This window comes from Macrosteles quadrilineatus, unplaced genomic scaffold (genome assembly GCF_028750875.1).
Source record: "Macrosteles quadrilineatus isolate MER2022 unplaced genomic scaffold, UCM_ALF_1.0 Scaffold_1__1_contigs__length_201487025, whole genome shotgun sequence".
In the NCBI taxonomy this organism is placed as follows: Eukaryota; Metazoa; Arthropoda; class Insecta; order Hemiptera; family Cicadellidae; genus Macrosteles; species Macrosteles quadrilineatus.
The window spans coordinates 96,282,822-96,300,604 of record NW_026542594.1 but is presented as its reverse complement, the minus strand read 5'-3'; the positions used below and the strand labels follow the sequence as shown (position 1 = coordinate 96,300,604).

The window sequence follows — 17,783 nt, the reverse complement described above, 5'->3', positions numbered from 1 at the left end:
AGACTACTATGAGAATCACTTATGTACCAACACATCAAACTCAAACTTTATTTGCCGTAAAAACATTACAAATTTGAACTTAGCTCATTGTTAGAAGTACTGTATGTATATTCTCTACTGCCTGCCATTTGAAGATAAAACCATACAGTGGCGGTCCCAGAGAGAGGGCCATAGCACGTTCGCTCCCGCAATGCAAACAAATTTCCATAATTATAGCCCAAGCGGCACACAATTGTGCCGTGTGGTATTTCACAATAGCCCGGTGGCACATATATGTGCCACTGACCCTGCCCAACTCTTCGTTTATTTATTTCAATACGGGCTACGCCAAAGCTCTGAAACTTCGTATACGGTCTATAGAGATGTGTGGCACACCTGTGTGTTGCTCGGTTTTTTGGTACTTCATTTTATTAGGGAAATACAATAATGTTATGTTGGTACTCCTGTCTTTTACAACTGCTGCTTTGTTTATATTTCAGCTGATGTAAATAAACTGTTGATTACAGTTAAATGTAACCTAAAATCAAGTCCTAACCTAAAAGTATTTACTGGTAGTGATTTAGTCAGAATATTAGTGCTGTGCTGCTGTGAAACATAAAAGTAGTAATGGAACGACGTAAAAGACGACGTATGGAGCGGCCCAAACGACCACATGAGATACTGGAGGACAGCAGCGACATAGACAGAGAGTTGGGAAGTGATTCTGACCTTAGTTCTTTGTTTTCTTCCGACGGTGAAAGTGAGTACAACCCTTCAGATGACTCTAATGATACTGATTCAGATAGTGAAAACAGTGATGGACTTACACCTAACCTAGAAGAAATTGATTTAACCTTGGGCTTGGGACAAAACCTAAACAGTCCTGTAACTGATAATCTTAATGTTGAATACCTACTTGGCCATAGGCCTAACGATGCAAACGATCCAGATAATCCTAATTCTCAGTTGCCTAACCCAGAAGCGGATAATAATTTTGTTCTGGTACTTAACCCAGACAGTCCATTAATTGATAATCCCAATGTTGAATTTGTTAATGATAATATTGTTACTAATGACACCAATGTCCAGTTCATTGTGGACAGTATTCATAATGAATATGCAGAAACACAGGGTCAGTGGACAAATACTAGTAATCTACCCAAGATTCACGATTTTGTCGGCCAAGAACAAGTACACACTGAAGCTACTGACCCCCTAGAAATGTTTAGTACTTTATTTGACAGCCAACTTATTGAGAAAATTTGTTTTTGGGTCAACAAACGTGCTGATTCGGTTAGAGCAAACCCCTTATCACGTCACTCTAACTTGAATAACTGGTTTCCTGTGGATGCAGAAGAACTGAAAAAGTTTCTAGGGCTCTGTATGCTTATGGGCAATTTAAATTTCCCAATTATTCGTCACTTCTGGTCCACATCGCCGTTGTATGAGCACCCCATTTTTGGAAAACAATGAGCAGGAACCGTTTTCAAGTAATTTTGCAATGCCTTTGTTTTTATGATGCTGATAGTGATGCCACTGAACATAAGCTTCATAAAATTGACAATGTGCTTACTCATGTTTTAGCTAATTTTGTTAAATTGTTCAGCCCTGGCAAAAATCTGTCTCTTGATGAGGCCATGATACTGTGGAGGGGGAGACTTTCTTTTAGACAGTACATAAAGAACAAGAGACATAAATATGGAATTAAAGTTTATGAACTGTGCACCCATGATGGGTTTATTTTGAACATATTGATTTACACAGGCAAAGGAACAATCGTACATGAAGACAAAGGTCATACATATGAGGTTGTCATGCGACTGATGGAAAATTATCTTGGAAAAGGACATTCACTCTTTTTAGATAATTTCTACAACAGTGTTGCCCTTGCTGAAGGTCTAATGGAAAACAGACCAACATGTGCGGAACCCTCCAGCAAAACCGAGAAGGCAATCCTGCAGCTGTTATTCAGCAAAAGTTAAAGAAGGGGGAAAGTATCAGCAGACAAAAAGGGGGCATAACGATCATGAAGTGGAGGGATAAAAGAAATGTATTGACAATATCAACAACTAACGGGCCCGAGTTTGAGGTTGTGACAAATAGGAGGGGAAATCCAGTAAACAAACCAAGCATGGTAGTTGCATATAACAAATCAATGAGTGGTATTGATAGGAGTGATCAGATGATCAGCTACTACTCAACCCCGCGAAAAAGTCTAAGATGGTATGTAAAAGTTTTTTTCCATCTGTTAGACGCCTGCCTTTGGAATGGTAAGTTCATCCATTCAAAGGTATGCCGAAACTCAAAGATGACCTACCTCCAGTATAGGGACACAGTAATCGAGAGCTTCCTCCAGGTTCTGCCCACTCCTCGCACTGGCCCCTCAAGACGCAGCAGCATGGTTCAGCAGCACCTTCCTAAGAAGCTAGAGAAGAGAGTTAGGTGCCACAATTGTCGCCTAACAGAGAAGAAACGCAAAACTACGTTTTACGTGTGTGGTGACTGCAAAGATGATGACAACAAGAGCTTTGGACTTTGCATGCCAGACTGTTTTACAGCGTGGCATGAACAATGAACAGCAGATGAATGGACTTTTGAGGAAGTTTGTTGTAAATCGGCGTAAGAAAGTCATTTCCCCCCTCATTTTTGAACACTTTGACACCTTTTTTCCTGTAAACTGCTGGAAGAAATGTAACGTAATTTGCATGTCAGACTGTTTTACAGCGTGGCATGAACAATGAACAGCAGATGAATGGACTTTTGAGGAAGTTTGTTGTAAATCGGCGTAAGAAAGTCATTTTCCCCCTCATTTTTGAACACTTTGACACCTTTTTTCCTGTAAACTGCTGGAAGAAATGTAACGTAATTTAAAGTAAGAAAATTTTTTTAAGTAAGTATTTTGCGTAGCGGTTTTTATTCATTTGATATGTTTTCCTGTAAATAGAATCTAATTTGATTGTATCATGTTTGTTTTATTCAAACAGCCTTTTATTTTTTGAGAAAACATAACATTTATATGTGGCACATATATGTGCCAGCTGGGCTTCAGCAATAAAAACCATACTTTTTATTGCTATAGCCCGAATTTTTTTATGGCACATATATGTGCCATAAAAAAATTCTCTAAAAGTAAAATTGACAACAAATATTTTCAAAAGTATAAAAATAACTCATTGTTAAGGTAAAAAAAAACCTAATTTTAGCAATTTTTAACTTTGGACTTCAAGTTGTGTAATACTCAGATTGGCCGTGCACTGGCAAACTCTTTGCCGTTAAGTGTGTGAGCAGTGGAAACCCCTCACCCGGCACATATATGTGCCACCTGGGAGTGAACGTGATAGGGCCCATGACCCCCCCCCAAGTATCAGGTTTTTTTTATTATTTTTTTCATACTTTAATTTGAAAAATTGCCCTAAAAATTGCTGCGCCCATCCACGTTTCCCGCCATCCTATGCCTTCGTCACGTCAGTGCGTCAGTCATACAGTACATCCTACTACCCACTAGTGGCGTAGTCAGTTGAGTATTTGTTTTGTTAACAGTTTTACAAGATAAAATCTATGTGCATTCCTCCACTTAAGCACAAGCACATAACAAAATTATAATGGTAAGTAATGGAAGCGTTTAAGGCTTAAGCTTTGCTTAGCTGTTTTCCAAGTTAGCTTAGTCTAGACTCAAGATTGAGCAACCGCGTGTACAGTACTACAAGTGTGACGTTGCCAATGTCTACCTGACTACCACACTGACGTTTCTACAGAATATTCACTCAGGCCAGGGACACACATACCGGCGAAACCGCCGGAGAAAGTTGAGATACCCAGGAAGGCATGGGGAAGGCCACAATTCTCCGGTTTGGCAAAACCGCCAGTCCGGCAGGAAAATGCTCCGGCGAAACCGCCGGATATTCTCTACTTCGCCGGATCGGCGGTTTCGTCGGCCCAGTGGGTACCGGGACATTGTGCTTTATGAAGATGAACACACATGCCGGCGAAACAGCCAAACCTGCCACTGCCCCCATTCCTCATTCAAGTTCAACCCTCAAGGGTGGTGGTTGTGTTCACTAGATTTTAGCACAGTGTCCAAGTGGTTAGTTTTACTATTCCATCATGGTTCATGTAGATATGGATTTAAGTTTAGTTCATGAAAAACCAGAAAATTGGGATGGATCTCTGGAAATTTACAAAAACAAGATCAAAATAAGGGACAGCTGGAGAAAAAATTGTGTCAAATTATTAAAAAACAAAATACAGTAGAACTCCAACTTGGAGTGTATGGGATTAGAACCTACCTCTCAAAGGCCCTCGGCGAAACGCCCACTGTCTTCCAGGCGGAAGTCATGGCAATAGAGCATTGTGCGAGACTGCAGCTGGATAAAGGCCTGAAGAGGAGAGGGGTGCTTATCCTCTCTGACAGCCAAGCTGCTCTCAAAGCAATTGACGCCTGCGTGGTGGAATCTAAAGTTGTGCAGAGCTGCAGGAACACCCTCAAGGCCCTGAGCGAACACAACAGAATCCAACTTGCATGGATCCCAGGTCACGCTGGGCACGAAGGCAACGAAAGGGCTGACGTCCTGGCGGGCGAGGGGCAAAATCCAAACTCATTGGGCCTGAACCATGCTGCGGAGTCCCAGTGAGCAAGGGCGAATCAAAAATCTTAAGCCTGGGCAAAGGGACAACAAGAAAAGATTTGGGAAAATACCCCAGGCCTGAGACAATCAAAGATGCTAATCAATCCTCTTAGTAAGGAATGGAGAAACATCTTCGACCTCCAAAAAGAAAGAAGAAATAAGCCTCCTGATAGGTCTACTTACAGGGCATGGCTATGTAAGGAAGTACCTCAAGACAATAGGACTTAGACAGACAGATCAGTGCAGATTCTGTCTCTACGAAACAGAATCAGCTGAGCACATATGGCTGGAATGTCCGGCGATAGCCCATAAAAGGTTGAAACACCTATTAAAGGCATTCCTGATGCCTACTGAAATAAGAGAAATGGGTGTGCACCAACTGATTTGCTTCGCAAGAAAACTTTGGTTGGGTGACTAAACAAAAAAAAAAGGGTGCTACAAAAGATCTTGTAGGTCGAGGTAGCAAGGGGTAAGAATACCCCAGCCCCATGAGAGAAAAAAAAGAACTCCAATTATCCGAACTCCTATTAACCGAATCGCCGATTATCCGAATCGCTTATTTCAACAATTTAAAAAACGTAAAGCTACAGTAAATAAGTTTCGCAAAATATCAAATATTTGTTATTGAAGACGGCAGACGTCCTTGAGCGCTACTGTTCGTCCCTCCGCGAAACTACTATATGGCCTACAATGGTTCTTCCTCCCGTGAAGCTACTAGTATGTATAGGCGAAGGGCGGGGGAGTGAGTCACTATCTCTACGCACGGTTTTTATTGGCTACTGCTACTGTGTTCTTTCCCCCTTCCTACTCATATCCTTAGATCTGATTGAGACTGTCGTTGTCACTGTTGTCAGTGTGTTGTTAACCTGCTACAGACCAAGACACTTTTGTTTCCCACGTCTAAAAGAAAACGCGTTGTGTTATCGTTTGCGGATAAATTAAAGATTTTAGAGCAATCCGACAAAGGTGTAACTGGAAAGCAGTTAGCTGAAATGTATGGTGTTGGACAGGCTACAATTTCGGACATAAAAAAAAAGGCTACACTATTAAACTTTGTATCAGTTCTTGAAAACGAAGATGGAAGCTCTTCAAGAAAATCAATTAAGACTGCAACAAACGTAGATTTAGAAAATGCAGTTTTCAAGTGGTTTTTACAGCAACTATCTTTGGGAAACCCGATTTCCGGCCCTATTCTCTGCGAGAAAGCAAAAATATTTGCTGAAAAACTTGGTAATGCGACTTTTTAAGCAAGCAACGGGTGGCTAAGGAATTTCAAGTCCAGGCATGGTGTCCGTGAACTTGACCTAAGTGGCGAGAAGTTATCGGCAGATCCTAACGCTACAGAACAATTCATTGAAACCTTTAAAGTTGTGACTGAATCCTACGATCCAGAGTTCATTTACAACGCCGATGAAACCGGCCTTGTTTGGAAAGCCTTACCTAAGACAACTTTAGCATCCAAAAGGGAGAGTAGTGCACCTGGACATTAAATAAGTAAGGACCGAGTTACAGTCCTTAACTGTGCTAACTCTACGGGAAACCACCGAATTTCCCCTTCTTCTAATTGGCAAATCTCAAAGGCCTAGAGCTTTTAAAAATGTTAAAAAACTTCCTGTTCACTACAAAAACCAACCTAGGGCTTGGATGACTGCATCATTGTTCAACGAATGGTATGACAAAATTTTCATTCCCGAGGTAAAAAAACATCAAAAATCTCTGGGAAAAGAGCACAGTAAGGTGCTTTTGATTGTAGACAATGCTCCAACTCATCCTACTGAGGACTTGATGGAACGAGATAATGGCCAGTTTAAAACAATTTTTTTACCGCCAAATGTTACAAGCCTATTGCAACCAATGGACCAGTCCGTTATAGAGACAATGAAACGCCACTACAGATGGCAGCTTTTAAGATAACTTCTAGTCGAGGCAGAGGATGAAGAATGTGTTCTGAATAATCACAAGAAGATAAATTTGAAAGATTGTGCTTACATGGTAGCGGAAGCATGGAGCCTGGTTAAAACGGAGACTTTAAGACGTGCGTGGAATAAATTGAAAGGCTTATCAACCGAACAAGATGGCCTACAACAAGAAAATGAGATAGATGAAGATGATATGTCACTTGAAGAACTAAGAAACATTCTTATACAAATTCCGGGATGTTCAGAAGTGAGTACTGAAGAGGTTGGAGAGTGGGTCATGAGTGATTCGTCAGATCCTGGGTATCAAATCCTAAGTGATGAAGAGATCATTGAAAGTGTTTCCGAAGACATTGTTGAGGAGGAAGAAGAAGTCAACATGGAAGTTGAAAGTGATATTGGACCGTCAGCTTCAGAAGCATTCAATTGTCTTGAAACTGCTTTAAGATGGATGGAGCGGCAACCTGAGTGCGATCACCTACAACTTGTTTAACCTAACGGTTAAACGGATGCGCAATCTGGCTGCAAAAAAACGTCTGAAAACAGCCAAGCAGCTCACGTTGGTGGAAATGTTCAACAAGTAAGATAGTAATGTACTGTAAATTTAGCAAGTGTGTATTTTTGAACTTTGATGGACCATTATTATCTTACTGTAATAACATGTATAGAACACTCGTACATGCATTGTAAACTGTAAAAATGTTGTGATTTCATTTATTATTAATTAAAAGTTCATTTAGTACAGGAAAATGGGAATTTTTCTTTAAAATTCCCGGAATTCCGGTAAAACTCCGATTATCCGAATTTTTGAATATCCGAATGGGGTCTGGTCCGAATTGATTCGGATAATCGGAGTTCTACTGTAATTAAACAACAAAAATTATTTAAAAAATCATTTTTGTCATTCCTCAACAACTGTAAAAATAGAGTATAAAATGCTCCATGGAGTGTCTGTTCTCCAGAATCGGATGAACCCAAATATTTCCTCTTCCTTCTGTGGTGGATCAAACAAAGCAAGGCCAAGTTTTGAGGTCTTGACAGCACCATTTCAAAGAGTCAACTGATTCAGAGTTCATTGCACTCTATATATTGTCGCCGGCTCCGGCAAAATAGTTTTCGCCGGAAGAAGTGTATTCTGACCCTCAACCTCCTGGCCCTTCCGGGACGGCAAAACCGCCGGTCCGGCGGAAAAATGCTGCGTTGAAACCGCCAGATATTCTCTACTTCGCCGGACGTAGACATGTGCGTTCAAGTGTTTACATCAACACCGTCGCAGTGTCGCACGTGCACCCGCCCGGCTGGGAAATGTCGTACAGATATCATCTATATTATAACTTAATATGGAGTATGCTTAATCTAATACTCCCCTGGATACTGGCGCACAGTGTGGTGGAAAAACGGGCCGTGCTCACCATTCGAATTGGTGGGATACTGCGGTGGGTCGTATGAACCTCTCTCTTTTACACAAACATACATTCTTTCAACCTGCTCTGCTACACTTATTTTTTAACATAAAGATTTCAAATGTATATGTTTTTTTTTTAAGACAGTACTTATTATTGTGTAGTTAGTTTAAACCTTATTATTTTTTTATAGTTTATTTAGGCAAATTAAGATTTATAGTCCTTTTTTAACACAACTAAAATTGTCAAAAATGTAGTAAGCGAGGAACTGTTTTATTTTCTGAAACAATCATTGTTGAAGGAATACAATGCACGTCGACATTATGAAACAAAACATTTAAAAATTGATAGGTGAAATTACAGGGCCTGTAAGAACAGAAAAAGTTTTATCAATGAAAAAAGGAAGTTTTGTACTTAAACTCTCCTTTTTAGATTACAAGAGATTAAAACGTTTTCTTCGTCAGAGTGCTTAAAATGTCGACTTTGCATGTATAATTTTTCACAAATTTCTGGGGGAGGACCCCCCTCCCACAATGGTGGGTATTCCATACCCCCAAACCCCCTGGAAGTTGTGGCCATGCTGGCATAGAATTAAAATGCCCCCCACACCCTCGATAGAATGGCCCCCTCTGAAAATTAGCCCTGGAACCGCCCATGAAACCATATGTTTTATTAATTGTTATGATCTATTTATATTGCTTGTTTACATTTAATCATATTCCTTCTCAACCATGTTAATAAACCATTTATTGTTTTTCATCTCTTTTATTAAATAAATCTCATCAATCTTACAATCCATCATTAACAATCATGTAACCGATGGCATGTCAATCATAGGCTAGAGTGTAAATTAATTAAAATCAATTTTAATGGAGAAGATATAGCCAAACAAAAATGAAAATATATAAAGTACATAACCCCTGACTCAGACAGATGTGCTCATAAAAAAAATCGTCCACTTTATAAGGACATGAAACACCTAAATGAGTTTCCAGTTTTAGCGAATTTCCCATGTAGGAAATAAGCTATTACCGTAGTACTCATGGTAAGACCTAGACCTGGGACCGATTTACATTTTCGTTTCAAAGTCCCCACAGGCCAAAAACACCCTTTGTTCAAATTCATGTATATTATGTGTCCGTTAGTGCGATAACTTGAGCAAAAATGATCCGATTTTGATGAAATTTGGTAGAAACGTGTAAAACTACATTTATTTGAACGAGTTCGCGAACCAGCGTGATCGGACTATGGGAACAGGGATTTATGGGGGGTTTTATGGGGTAAAAATTGGTTTTTCCCATTTTTTACTCTAAATACATAAAATTTCTTTCCAGACCATTTTGTAGAGCTTAAAAAGAGAAATAATTTTGAATGAAGCGTTGTTGTGTGCCTAACGGTTACAGAGATAATTTAAAAATACTTTAAATTAAAAATTCCCATGTTATTCTTATGGAGAATAAATAAACGTTTGTACAGTAGTTTGCAAGTTTATGGATACATTTTGATCAAATTTGGCACTTATGTTTATTTCATACTAAGCTATCAACATTTCAATAAAAACACACCTCAATACCTTCCCTGTAGCAGCAAACCTAGGTACTCATTAAAATTAATCCTATACTCCTACACTGTATCCTACTGTTTGCTTGTACAGTATGTATGCTTGCTTGCTTTTTTGCACAAAGATCTCGAAACCGGCTCCGACAATTTTCTTCAAATGTTTTAAATAGTTTATTCCTGGCCTAAAAACAAGTTTACTGCAGTTAGAACTGCCAACAAAAATCTAATTACGTAGAAAAATGAAACTGAAAGTCACATTTTGTTAACATTAGTCTTACGGGTTGCTAAGTAACCATCTTGGCTGAATTAAATAACAAGGAGAAAGTAAACAAAAGACTTGTAAGTTGTCTGTCCACAGTATACTAGCAAATTAAAAATACAGTACAAAAGGAAAAACATCAGTTGTTACTATTGAGCAAAGATTATACGATTACTCGATACATTGTAGTCAAGGTTAGCAGTGTGGAGTGTGGGATCTGTTTGACGATTAGATTACGGTATCTGCAATCCTTAAATGCTATGGGAAGGGAAGGAAACAGGTCTGCGACGTAGGAAGTGATGAAGGAAGTAGTAAAGGTGAGCAGTCCGGAGTGTGGGAACTGTTTATGACAATTAGATTAAGATATATGCGATCCTAAAATGCTATGTGAAGGGAGGTAAACAGGACCGTGACGTAGGAAGTGATGACGGAAGTAGTAAAGGTAAGCAGTCTGGAGTGTGGGAACTGTTTATGACAATTAGATTAAGGTATCTACAATCCTAAAATGCTATGGGAAGGGAGGGAAACAGGTCCGCGACGTAGGAAGTGATGAAGAAAGTAGTAAAGGCGAGCAGTCCGGAGTGTGGGAACTGTTTATGACGATTAGATTAACCCATTGGGGAAGGAATTAATGCGCTACCTGCAGCACCCTCTGGCGGCAATTAATTTTACCGAATTTGTAGACTTTTACTCTAACTGCTATAGAAAGAAAACCTTAGGTAATAAATTAATAAATCTTTCACCATTTTGTTCACAGTAAAATTGTCTACAGAAAAGTGGTAAAAATTGGATAGTCAAAGTTCTAAACGCAAAAAAATATATATACCATATATAAAGATTACAAAAATAAAAAATTTAAAAACAATATTTTGAAAGTAATCTTGATATACAAATTCCAAGATTAATCCAGACACCAAATAACACTACTATTATAAAGTTCAATCGATTCCCTACGTAGAAAAATTAAAAGTTGTGTACTTTTATAAGTAACTAGCTGTTGTACCCGTGCTTTGCAACGGGAAGAGGACACAAAATAGAAACATTTAAATCTTTACATCTGTTGCATGTAATAGTTACACATCCGCCAACGCTTTTAGAAACAAAATTCAAATTTTATAGCCTTAATAGAAACGTTTAAGTTATATGACTTTTAAATCTGGTAAGTAGGGGATACCACTATTTTGGTTTTGATTAATTTTATATCTTGTGTAGGCTGATATGAGAAAAAATTACCAAATAATCTTCGAATAAAACATTGACATAGGCCTACATGATTTACCTTCATCTTACATATCTTTTGATTTATTATTGCCATTTTAAATTTCAATTTTGAAGTTGCAAAAATAAAAATACTAATTATTAAATTTAAAAGATCATTTTTTTAAAATTTCATTCTTCTTTATATTAAATCACAAATCCTTCCATCTTCAGTTTCTTCACTCACAATAAATCATTAGCAAAACTAAGTCAGCTGTTATAAACTTTAGAAATATTGCTGTGCCTTATCAATACTGTTTTTAGCGAATTTCCCATATCCTATACTCTAATACGAGCAAAGTTTGCTTGTATGTATGTATGTATGTATGCTTGCACCAAGATCTCGAAAACGGCTCCGACGATTTTCTTCAAATGTTGTATAAAGTTTATTTCTGGCCTAAAAACGAGTTTACTGCAATTAGAACTGCCAACAAAAATCTAATTACTTAGAAAAATGAAACTGAAAATCAATTTTTTTTAACATTAGTCTTATGGGTTGCTAGGTAACCATGTTGGCTGAATTAAATAACAAGGAAAAAGTAAACAAAAGACTTTTAATTTGTCTATCCACAGTATACTAGCAAAACAAAATACAGTACAAAAGGAAAAAGATCAGTTGTTACTATTGAGCAAAGATTATTCTGAAGATTACTCTATTCTATAGTCAAGGGTAGCAGTGTGGAGTGTGGGATCTGTTTATGACGATTAGATTACGGTATCTGCAATCCTTAAATGCTATGGAAAGGGAGGAAAACAGGTCCACGACATAGGAAGTGGTGAAGGAAGTAGTAAAGGCGAGCAGTCTGGAGTGTGGGAACTGTTTATGACGATTAAATTAAGGTATCTGCAATCCTAAAATGTAATGGGAAGGGAGGAAAACAGGTCCATGACTTAGGAAATGGGGAAGGAAGTTGTAAGGCTAGCAGTGCAGAGTGTGAGTACCGTCTGTGGCATTTATGTATCTGCAATTCTAAAATAGTATAAGGAAGGAGGGCAAACAGGTCTAAAACATAGGGAATGGTGAAGGAAGTAGTAATAACTGTTTGATCTAATCTTAATAACGATTAGATCAAGTTATCTACAATCCTAAAATGCTATGAGAAGGGAGGGAATCAGGTCCGCGACGTAGGAAGTGGTGAAGGAAGTAGTAAAGGCGAGCAGTCTGGAGTGTGGAAACTGTTTATGACAATTAGATTAAGGAATCTACAATCCTAAAATGCTATGGGAATGGAGGGAAACAAGTCTGCGACGTAGGAAGAGGTGAAGGAAGTAGTAAAGGCAAGCAGCCCGGAGTGTTGAAACTGTTAATGACGATTAGATTAGGGTATCTGCAATCCTAAAATGCCGTTGGAAGGGAGAGAAACAGGTCTGCGACGTAGGAATAGGTGAAGGAAGTAGTAAAGGCAAGCAGCCCGGAGTGTTGGAACTGTTAATGACGATTAGATTAGGGTATCTGCAATCCTAAAATGCCGTTGGAAGGGAGAGAAATAGGTCCGCGACGTAGGAAGTGGTGAAGGAAGTATTAAAGGTGAGCAGTCTGGAGTCTGGGAACTGTTTATGGGAATTACATTAAGGTATCTACAATCCTAAAATGCTACGAGAAGGGGGGAAAACAGGTCCATGACGTAGGAAATGGTGTAGGAAGTAGTAATGCTAGCAGTGCAGAGTGTGGGAACTGTCTGTGGCATTTATGTATCTTTAATTCTAAAATGGTATAGGGAAAGAGGGCAAACAGGTCCACGACGTAGGGAGTGGTGAAGTAAGTAGTGAAGGTGAGCAGTGTGGAGATTGGGAGTGGATTAATGTATCTGCAATACTTTTCAGAGTAAACTAATAATTTTCCCCGAGCAAAGCTCGGTCCCCAGGTACTAGGGAATAAGCTATTACCGTAGTACTCATGGTAAGACCTGGACGCGGGACCGATTTTTTGTTTGTTTTGAGGTCCCTAGAGGCCAAAAACACCATTTGTTCAAATTCATATATATATATATATATATATATATTTATATATATATATATATGTCCGTTAGCACGATAACTCGAGCAAAAATGATCCGATTTTGATGAAATTTGGTACAAACGTGTAAACCTACGTTTATTTGAACGAGCTCGCGATCCATCATGATCGGACCATGGGAACGGGGGTTTATGGGGGGTTTTATGGGGTAAAAATAGGTTTTTCCCATTTTTGACTCAAAAAACATAACATTTTGCAATTTCTTTCTAAACCATTTTGTAGAGCTTAAAAAAAACAAATAATTTAGTATATTGAAGCGTTATTATGCGCCTAATTGTTACGGAGAAAATTTCAAAAAATTGTAAATTTAAAATTCCCATGTTATTCTTATGGAGAATAAATAAACTGTTGTAGTTTGCTTGTTTATGAACATATTTTGATCAAATTTGGAAAATTTTTTATTTCTTTACTAACTATTAACATTTTACAAAAAAAAAAAAAAACAGTTTTACCCTCCCTGATGCAGCAAACCTAAGTACTTTTTAAACTAATTCTATTTAAATCGGGAATAAATGTTATATTTTTAAGTAGACATTTCAGTGTAAATCCAATCAGTCAAATGGAAATTCGCTTAGTCTGCAGGTTTGCTGCGGCGGGGGTATTTTGAAATATTAAAGAGACTATATCTATAGGTACTATAAAAAAATTTAAACAAATAATTTAGCATTAAAGACAGCAGACAAAACTAATATGATTATCAAAGCATTAATGACTAAAAAATTTAATAGCAAATACAGTATATATGTTTCATTGCATCTCCTGATTCTACTCTACAAAAATATCAACAAACAACTTAATACAAAAAATTCGTTCTTTTAATCAGTTCCATGTCCATTGCCCTTACATTTTCACAATTACCATTAAGTAAACATAGTATCAGATATTTCATTGATTTTAGAAACAAAAGAACACTGTGTACTGATTAGTTTTATGATATTTTCCTTGGTTTAATTTAATCAGTGGTTTGGCAAAACACAAATAATAAATGTATCAAATAAAGTAATTGTGAACTGAAAGCTGTGTTAAGATAAAATAAGAGTATTTTGTATTAGCATTTGATAATTAAATATAGTTACATATATACAACAGATTTTAGAAAACAAAAATCAACGTACAATTTAGTTATTGATGATATTCTTTAGTTTAGTTTAAGCATAGGTTTAGGAAAACACAATAACTTAATTTACCTAAATATACATATAAAAAACAATGTGATGTGCAAGTTATGTTAAGTTAATCTAACACATGTTAAGCAGTTTCAATTTATTTAAAGTAGCCTCCAAATTCATACAAACCATCTATACATTGTAATTTTCATACTGTTTCCATGAAAACATATCAATAACATTATTTTCATAACTTAGACACTTTGAGTGGGGCCTTGAGTTGATACAGCAACGGTTATAGAATCTTTTTTTTTCTATAATCATTGACATAGTTTTAGAATAAATAATCCATGATAAAAAGTAAGATTAAAATAAACCTACCTCATAGTTATGGAAAATATTATATTTAATTTCTTTGTATCAGCTGTCTAAAATTGTGAAATATGCAGTTTAGCAGTTCTTCTTGTTTACATTTAAATGCCAAAGCAAATGTAAACAAACATTGTTAGTGTTCTCATCACAGCCATGGAGACCAATCAATATTTACTTTTAAAATGTTCACCTCAGAATTTTTAAAGCCAAAGGGGCAAAGCCTACGGTCAGTATCGAAATGTGAATAGTCCTATAATGGTCCTTGGTATGGTAGCTATATTTTTGTATAATTTAAGCCCAGTTGGTTCAGTAGTTTTTGCACCTATTAGTAATACACATACAGACAGACACCATTAGATTTTTATATAATAGTATAGATAACATTTTTTTTTATTGTTTATTTACCTTACCGCAGCTGATTTTTGGTGATATGTGGTTTCCATGGCAACACAAAATTGTTTGTTATTCGGTAAAATAAATGAGTAAATACGCAAATCAAGAAGCAAGATATTTATAAACATTATAATAGTAAAAAGAAACAAAAAGGGCGAAAAATAATAATAACTAAATAACTAATGGCGCTGCCTAGCGGTAACACGAGCGGCACTCGTAAGTCGGCCGCCGGGCCTGCAGCGGCCGTACGAGTAACGTTCGTAAGTCGGCGCCAATGGGTTAAGGTATCTGCAATCCAAAAATGCTATGGGTTGGGAGGGAAACAGGTCCGCGACATAGGGAGGGGTGAAGGAAGTAGAAAAGGGGAGCAGTGTGGAGTGTGGGAACTGGAAACAGTTTGTAGCAGTTAGAATAATGTATCTGCAATACTTAAATGCTATGAGAAGAAATGGAAACATGTCCACGACACAGGAAGTGGTGAACGAATTAGTAAAGGCTAGCAGTGCGGAGTGTGGGAATGGATTCATGTATCTGCAATACTAACCCTTCCCGGACGGGCGAAATCGTGACATAGAACGGGACAAAATTATAGGAAAAAATAAAAATTAATTTTCCTTATTTGTGTTTTGTTATACAAGTATACATAAAATAAACACAATGGAACACTTCATACTGTCAAAATAATTTGTTTACTATGCGGATATATCCGCTACCCGTCCGCGGACGAGTAGATAAGCAGCTGATATATTTGCCACCCGTCTTTGAAGATATGACCATGACAACGTTAGGCAATAAATAAAGAACAATATGTAAACTATAAATAAAGATAACGTAGTGGTGAGTGCGAAACGTCAAGGGGGGAGCGTATGAAATAAGCGTATGAGAGGTGGGAGGGGCACGGGAGAGGAGGAGGCGTGGGAGAGGGGTAGGCGCGGGAGAGAGGGGGGAGTGTGGGAGAGAGCGCCGCCATGGAGAGAGCAAGAAAGTGGTGCCTTGGTACCGTGAAACATCTGGTTACTGCTCAAGCACTTTCCAGTCTGTCTGAAGAGAAGGCGGATATATCCGCTTCCCGTCCTTTATTGCCAGAGACTTAGGCGGATATATCCGTCACCCATTCGGGAAGGGTTAAGACTGCTTTCAGAGTAAACTAATGATTTTCCCCGAGCAAAGCTCGGTCTCCAGGTACTGTTATTTAAATAGGAAATAAATCTGACAATTTTCAGGGTACATATTTTAGTAGAAATCCAGCCAGGAAAATGGAAATTCGCTTAGTCTGCTGGTTTGCTGCGGCGGGGGTATTTTTAAATGTGTTAGTTTTAGCGATTTTCCCTATAGGGAAGTAGCTATTACCGTAGGTGGCATGGTAAGACCTAGGCCTAGGACAGATTTACTTTTTTATTTTGATGTCCCCAGAGGCCAAAAACACCATTCGTTCAAATATATATATACTAGCTGGCCCGACAGACGTCGTCCTTTCCTATGTCAATGCTGGTTCATTTCCAAGATGAGCTCGTTTGCATGGCTCAATCATGTCCTGGTTGAAGCTACGCTCACTCACCTTTAGGTTGGAGCTCGTTCGCTGCGCTCCCTTGCCTTCAGGTTAGCTCGTTCGCTACGCTAACACGCCTCCGGGTTGAAGTTCGTTCGCTACGCTCACTCACCTTTTGGTTGCAAATTAGCTGTTGTCATAAATTAAGAAAAATATAGTGCTGCACCCTGTTGGTAAACCTATTACCTTTTTAATGCTATTGAACATCACAGAATCAAATTGTTTAGTTGAACCAGCTGTTAAGATTCTTTAATTCCATTTAAATATGAGTACTCATAAAGTTAACACGGGAAACTCCAGAGCCTCTGGGGCGGAGCCCTTTTGACGGAAATTCACCAAACTTCACACAAACCATCCTTGAATAATGCTTAATAATGCCTGAAAGTTTCATTAGAATCTGTTTTGAGCGGTTTCGGAGTCCATAAAGGACAAACAAACAAACATACATTGGATTTTATATATATATATATGTGTGTGTGTGTGTCTCTGTGAACATGATAACTTGAGTAATTTTGTCCGATTTTGATGAAATTTGGTTTGAAGGTGTAAGGCAAGATAAACTTGAATGAGTTTGCGAACCAGCATGATTGGACTATGGTAACGAGGTTTACGGGGGGTTTTATGGGGTAAAAATTAGTTTTTCTAGTTTTTGACCTTCTAAACACAAAATTTCCCAATTTCTCTCCAGACCTTTTTAAAGAGCTTAAAAAAAAATATTTACTATATCAAAGTGTTTTTGTAAAATTATTTATTTATTTATTTTTTTTTTTAAAGAGGTTGGCGGCCTTTTTTAACCTTGCATTTGCCCGTCCACATAGACTAAGCGCCCGTGCGTGGATCGTTTGCAGCAAAGCAAGGAGTGAGCCGGTACAGTACAAAGGTGAACTGTACTTATAAAATGTTATCGGCAGTGACCAGGATCCGAACCCACGACATCGCTGCCTTGGGCCCGAAGTCCGCGACGCTACCGACTGAGCCACCGACTCCCTCCAAATCCAGGAGTACCTAGACTTGTTACGGAGAAAATAAAAAAAATGTTAAATAAAATTCCCATGTTATTCTTACGGAGAATATTGTAAAATGTTGTAATTTGCTTGTTAATGGTCAAACTTTAAAGTTCAAAGTTTGATACTTGGTAAATTTATTTCATTTTATACTAATTTATTGAGATTTTACTAAAAAACACACTTTTTACCCTCCCTGTAGCAGCAAGCCTAGGTAATCATAACACCTGATGTTAATTAAATACATTTAATTGAAAATCAATTCAGGCAAATGGAAATTCGCTTAGCTGACAGGTTTTTTGCGGGGGTATGTTGTTCTCAACATCACTATTTACAACTTGGT

General features: G+C 37.9%; 1 protein-coding gene across 4 annotated transcripts in view; it reads left to right on the top strand.

Moving 5' to 3' along the window:
• The window catches only part of LOC128991408 (phosphoserine phosphatase), a 68,223-nt gene that overhangs the window by 13,227 nt on the left and 37,213 nt on the right, over window positions 1-17,783 (top strand). The window lies entirely within an intron of this gene.